We start from the raw sequence: 7,437 nt of genomic DNA, 5'->3' as shown, positions 1-7,437 counted from the left end.
ATGAAAATGTACTGGTTCGAATTTTACTGTCATTTTTAATATTTTTGTCTATGAAACTGAAGGATTTAAATGGTTCCTAATAATAACGGTAAGTCTTTTAGCTTTAAGGGAGCTTTAATCACTGAAATATTTACTGAAACGTTATCCAGTAATAAATGTGAAACTCCAATAGCTGTAAACAGTTTACCTTTCTAAACAAAGTAAAAATGAAATTAGTTGGCTAGCGCCACAAGTCAAGAAGGGGTAAAAGGTAAAAAAGGATAATGAGGTAGGTAAAAGGGGTAAAAGGTAAAAAAGGAGAGGATAAGAAAGGTGAATACGAATACGTATTTCGGCCACAAAGTAGCCCTCTTCAGCGTACTGAAGGGTAATCGTCACTACAACTCAAGTCGAAGTGAGGAAGGGTAAGGGCAATTCGAAGAAAACCGATTCTTCCTTAATGGACGAGTGTTCGTTGGATAGGGATGAGATTTATGAAGCTGTTAGAATTGCGCCAACCAACATGCACGGTCACAGACATCGACAATTTTCTTTCCAAATTTTTCGAGGAAAATGGATATTAACAAATGTCGTACTCAATATTTCTGGGCCATCCTTTGAAACGTATAAAACGCGTCGGAAGCAGTCGATAGTAGCCTGAATGACGAAAATTCTGAAATAGCAATTGTTCAAAAATTTATCATAGTGACCCGTTGCTTTAAAATGTAATAATTGCACAATTTAATGAAGTAAATTGTTTAAAATCCTTTTTCAATGGTAACCACGAGTGTACGAAATGCTTTGCAAATATGATGAAATAAGATTTTTACGGAAACAGTCATCTTGAAGGTACAGCACATAATGAAGGATTAAAAACTGGAACGATCCATATTGATGAAAACCGAAAACTCTTTAAAGTTACGTAATATAATACCTAATTTCAAATACATATATGCATGTATGCATGTAAGCCTTTCGTTTCGAAAGAAAAACTGTCAGATAAGTTTTAGTTCCTATTCCGAAAAAGGTAAAAGCTACACCATGTGAGCACTACAGGACAATAAGTTTGATATCCCACGCAGCGTGAGTTACTCTCAGGATCATAAACCAAAGGATTGAGAGTAGGGCAAATGATTACTTGGGGATTATCAGTTTGGGTTTAAGAAGGGAAGAGGTACGCCTGATGCCATTGCAGTAATGAGATTATTAATTGAGAGGAATATTGAACAAAACCAGGAGGTATTTGCCTGTTTCGTAGATTTCGAAAAAGCGTTTGATAGAGTGAATTGGGAAAAACTAATGAGTATATTTCAGAAAAAAGGAATAGATTGGAGGGAAAGGAGGCTAATCCGCAACCTGTACATGTCTCAGACTGCTCAGGTACGAGTGGGGAACGGGGAGTCCGGTTGGGCAGTGTTAGGAAGAGGTGTAAGGCAGGGTTGCCCACTATCACCGTTGCTGTTCAACCTGTATGCAGAAGAAATGATCAAAGAGGCATGGGAAGAACTGGAGGTAGGAATTAAAGTGGGCGGGGAATTCGTAAAATGAGTTAGGTTTGCTGATGACCAAGCTTTAGTTTGTCAGTCAGCCAAGGGGCTGCAAGCATTGCTGAGTGAATTGGCAATTCAGTGCGACAGGTATGGGATGAGAATCAATATTAATGAAACAAAGGTTATGCGATTTTCTAGAAAGAAATAGGCCAAGCTCAACATTAAAATAGGTGGGCAAAAACTAGAGCAGGTAGAACAGTTAACGTATCTCGGTAGTGTTTTGGACCAACACGGTCAATGTGGTAGGGACGTAAACAGAAGAATTGCGGTAAGCAAAGAGGCATTCACAAGGAGGGAGGAGTTGATGACAGGGAGGAGTTGATGAGTAAGGATATTAAGAAAAGACTCGTAAAAACTCTGATGTGGAGCGTAGCTATGTACGGCGTGGAAACGAGGTCATTGAAGCAGGAGGATAGTCGTAGACTGGAGGCTTTGAAATGTGGGTGTGGGGAATAATGGAGAAGGTGAAATGGACAGAGAAGAAAACAAATTAGGAAGTACTTGGTATGGTGGGCCAAGAGGGGGTTTGTTGGGAGAAATCCTATGGAGGCAAGAAAAGTGGATGCAGGGGGTATTGACCGGCAGTGTGATGTTGAAGGCTGCGATAGAGGGGAGAATGTTGGGCAAACGAGGAAAGGTAAGGAATAGGATAGGACTGTTGGACGGGATGAAGAGAGGAAGAAAGTACTCGGAGATGAAGAGGGACCTGATGTAGAGTAGGATACTGGATTTTGTGTTTTGTTAGGAGTCACAAAATATTTATTTAGTAGCTGTGCCCATCCAAAAACCTACCTTAACCGGTAGATTACCTAATAATAATAATTAGTCGTATGATAATTTAAGAATAATGAGTTGTCAACGATCGTGTAAAATTCAGCATTTACACGTAGACTTTCTATGATGATGATTTAATCGTTGGTTGAAAAAGAAAGTTTTTAGAAGTCGGTGAATTCGAGCAGTAGTGTTGTTCGTTAAAGATTCTCAAATATATTACGGACGGAAGCATTGCCTGTAATTGATACAATGTTTTACCGAATGGTCATCAGCGGAAAAAGCGGTCAATGTTCGACGAAACAACCGGGAAGGTTATTTATAATTAATGAATTGAAGGAAAGATGGGAAAATTCTTATCTTCAAGGTGATGAATTGGCAAAATGTACGGTTAAAGTCACCTCCATGCAGAGTAATCAATCCTACAACGAGTACGTTGCAGAAACGTCAGTGCGGGCATCTTTATTACTCCCTTCATTTACATGTGTGTGAGCATTCACGCTTGGACACAGGAGGTTTCGGACCGCACCGTCATATATATATTACCGGGGAGTTTATACACTAGCTTTCACCAGCCCAATTGTGTTCGCGAGTATTAAAATATAAAACGTTCTGCCTACCTTCAACTTGGAAGTTACCGAGGATCTGTATACTTCATATAGCCTTACGTCATTCATTCCTCGAAACAAACAGCGAGAACAAGGTGCGGAGTGCACACTTTTAAGAAGGCAGTATATGTTCTTTGTTTTACTCCTGGCATAAATACCACTGTAAAGGCTGGATAAGTGATGACATGTCGGGCTGAGGGACGACGAATTGATTCCATTTTCGAAGAAAGAGCTTTGAGTATGGCGGACCGACGGATGGGAGCATTAAAAGAAGAATTGCGTGGGGTAGAGTATCGTTTATGAAGACGCGGAATGGCATGTGTTGATAACAGGAATCTTGTCGTGTAATATCCTTTGTCTCCGACGCATATCCAAAGGCCGTTCGGTGAATATTTCATTTTATAAGGACACTCTTAACTTTTAACTAATAGGACGAGGAAACTATGGATTACTGACGAGCAGGGGCGTATTCACCCCATTTGCCGCCCAACGCTATAGTCAATGTCTGCCGCCCCCTTAAGGAATTAATTTTCTAAACCAAATTCAATGTGTCCATAAGTTCCTCGCGCCTAAAAACAGGAACTAGCGAAAAAAGGAATAGCGTGATCATTCGCAAGACAATGACTAATGTAAACACAGGATTCGCGCTCCTGGCGGCCTATGGTGGAACCTTTTTTCTAAAAAAGAAAACGCGCGGGATTTTGAATCAATATGTTTGCATTAAAAAAATTGAAAAAACTGATGAAATAAAAATTCCGGGACTTGTGCCACCCCCTGGGAGCTGCCGCCTTACGCCATGGCGTAGTTGGCGTACTGGTAAATACGCCCCTGGTTATAGAGATGATCGATCAGAAAGATAGCCGAGAAAATGAAATGAAAGAATGTAAATATAGAATTAGGTGGAAGGATGTATAATAATTAAATGATTAATTGAGACGTTAACAAATAGAGCAAAAGAAGTGTGGGGCTCCTGTTTGACACAGCTTTCTAAAGATTGATTTCATCATAATGATAGAAATTCTATTTGTTATTTCTGGGTATGACACGGACCGCGAAAATTCATAATACTTAAATTATCATGAGACCTATTTTTAGTTATAAATAAGTTCCCCATTACTTTCACCACATTTTCTTGCCACCTTCATTTCCGTTTTAGAAATATTTATTCACTTCGTTTTTTTACCGATAAAAAAGTTCAATTATTTCCTATTCCCAACTCTTTCTTATATTTCGGAATGTAAGATTAATTAGGATTAGATTCTGCGAAACTAATTCATTCATATTTTTTCCTTTGAAGCCAACGAGTTACTTACCTTCAAATATGTATCGGTGAAGTTATCGTGATTACTTGGCTGTAAATTCTTCTTTGAATATCCACAAGAATATTACGCGCGGGAAAAAGGCGAGGAAGTGATTACATTTTCTACCGAATGGTTCTCTAATAATGAAATAAATTCAATTACTTAAGACATAATGAGATAGTTATTGATTAAAACAAAATCGAAGAAAGGTTAGAAAAAGAACCATTTCCTCACGTGATTTCAGGTGGATGAGGCGGTAAAAGGTACGGTCTAAGTCACCTCCATGCTGATTTATGAATCGTACAACGCCATCGTTGCAGAAACGTCAGTGCGGGCCTTTCAATCACTCCCAATTTTGGTTTGCATTCACGCTGGGACACAGGAGGCTTCGGACCGTACAAACGTTAGGGCGTGTCACGTTCCATAATGTCTGAACTTCCACAAGCCTGATAGTGTTCGCGAGTACTAAAACATCAAACACTGTGCCTACCCTCACACTGGATGTTACCGAGCGTTGGTGTACTTAATATAGCTTAAAGTAATTTGACTCTTGAAACAAATAGCAAGAACCTTGTGTAGAACGCGCTGATGTCAAGAAGGCCCCTCTATCATTCTGAGTACTCGAATTTCTATAAATTAAATATCTGTAACCTTCTCCGTGCCCAACATTTCACTGAGCTTAATAACTGACCCCAATACCGGGAGGGGGGGAATCTGACTGATTAGTTGAAAACTTTTGAATGACTGGAAGTTATCATACAGCATCAAGCAAGCCTTGGTCTTGGATCCATATTCAGAGGTCGTCAGGTAAGTTATCACTTTTCCGAAGACTTACATTTTACGTCAGTTAATCTCATTCCAAACATGTTTAGCGGTTTTGCTATGGTGAATAATAATTTGTGAAATTGAATTGCAACTTTCAATTTTTCGGAAATCATGCTATTTCCCATTTCGTACGACGCGTTTACGACAATGGCGATTTCGGGAAAATTAGTATACTAAGCAGTTGATTAGCCTGATAGATTCTTTTCCACAAAAATTTGAATAAATTCGTTACTGAAGATGCTGCATCATTCAACCAACTATTGAATGCTTTAAACGCGTTTTCTGTGCTTCTTGGCTGGCCCAGAACACTTACGTTAAAAATATGTTAGGCTTCTTTTTATTTCGTCGGATGGAGCATAATTAATCACTGTTTGTAGCTGTGGATTTTATCCATGGTCAACAAAATATGTGTTGACGACAGTTTTTAATAGATTGCTAAATTTTGTCCGTGGTCAATAAATACGCATCCAAGATAGCAAATGTCTTTGACGATAAATTGAAGTTGGACGATAAGTTCAACTGGAATGAGATAGCACAGATGGCTAGTGGAGACAATATTTGTGAACATGGATTATGCGTCATATTTGTTGGAAGCAAAATCATTTCAGTCTTTTAATTAATACGTGTTATATGAAACTAGATTTTTTATGGCTGATTTTTCAAATACTTATTAATACGACATAATAGTTTTTGGGTAATAGTAAAATTCTTACATAATGATGGATTTTGTTATAATAATCGGAATAAATAAGTGATAATTGGGGGTGTGAAATGGGAATCGGGAGTTACCGATCAGAACGTTTTTCAATTCATCCGTGAGATCTTGCAACGTGGCATCCCTCGAAGTCACATAAAAATTCGAACGTTCTTAAGACGGAAAAGATAAACTTACAAAAGAAAAGTGATTATACGGAATACTCGTTCATAAATGATGACTGTTAACGGAATAAAAACCCACTTAATACGTTTGACCACAACCCATAGAATGATATTACAAATTCAAACAATGAATCATACACAATTTTTGATGGAATCAGTGTAAAACAGACGCCAACCGTGCGGTGGACAATGCATCAGCCGCAAGGAATTGAAGGTACGCTCAATATTTACCTCGAACTAGGAAGCGGTATTTGTAATTCTAAATTTCTATGTGAGATAGTATTATTTACTGCATCATAATGTTTCAAGGAGAAATTTTGAAAAATATTTGCTTGACCTCAACGAAAATATTATAAGAAATTAACAAACTTTACTTCATTGAGACTGTAAGACCCGATGCCTAATACTCGGGGGGATGGACAGGAATAGCCTTTAGGATACTAATTCTAGTAGATCTATTATTTACAGTACCCGCATGTGTAGTAATATTCTTCATAGTGTTACAATTTTAATAGGAGGATTTGGAAACTAGCTATTTATCCTAGTACCCTGTGCTCCCGATAAAGATTTTCTACATCTTAATACCATGGAATGTTGATTGCAACCGCCAATACTAACTCTTTTAAGGACACAAAGATAGTAAAGTATCATTTTTCTAGAAGAAGATTGCCTGCTTGCCGAATGGATTTCCTCTTTGTAAAAATACATCTGAATGATCATAGGTAGCCAACATTTTTCCTTCCACGAAGGAGCGTTTTCGAGGGAGATCATGTAATAAATAAGGTCAACCGTAAACAAACAAATGAGTGTTTAAATATTTTAAATACCCAGACGAATTTATCGATTCGGAATTTGCTGTAAACGATGATTTTTATACGGGGTGGAAATAATAGAGAATATTGTGATTGATCAACATTCTTTAGACTCATCAACGCCAAACACAAGAATAAAATAAAAACTGCATAATTTACGCTTTTTCAGGTGATGATAAAATCTTTACAAACATTTACCATTATTTCACGGTATTAAGTAGAAAATTAATTTCAAACCACGTATGATATAGTGAAAGTTCTCAATTGCTTTTCTGCAAAGAAAAATGAAGAAACCTTGGAAGTAATTAAGAGAGACTAGATTGCTCAGGTTAGATGATTGAGACTAGTTGACCTTGGGAGGCATATATGTATATAGGTATGGAGGCATCACCACTTAAACTTTAAAATAGCTATTGCTCTTACTTATTCTTCGAAAGACTTCTGTGTACAGAAAGACGATTAATACACCCAAAGGAATCATTATCTTGCAGTACGCAATACCGATGAAATGTTCAATGGAGTACATGGGCGTGAAATCTGGAGGAAATATTGTCACCCATTCGAAGACCAAAGCAGCATTAGAAAACAATAAAACCAGGAAAATAATTGATGCCTTAAAGTTTCAGATTAGTCCTCCCCGTGTAATAGTTATCAGGTGTGCTATCGGTATCAGGTATATCAGTATAACACGTATTGTTAGCAGTATTCCAAT

Source organism: Hetaerina americana, unplaced genomic scaffold (assembly GCF_022747635.1).
Source record: "Hetaerina americana unplaced genomic scaffold, ioHetAmer1.1.p SCAF_48, whole genome shotgun sequence".
NCBI lineage: Eukaryota > Metazoa > Arthropoda > Insecta > Odonata > Calopterygidae > Hetaerina > Hetaerina americana.
The sequence above is the reverse complement of the archived record's forward strand: the minus strand, read 5'-3'. Positions refer to the sequence as shown.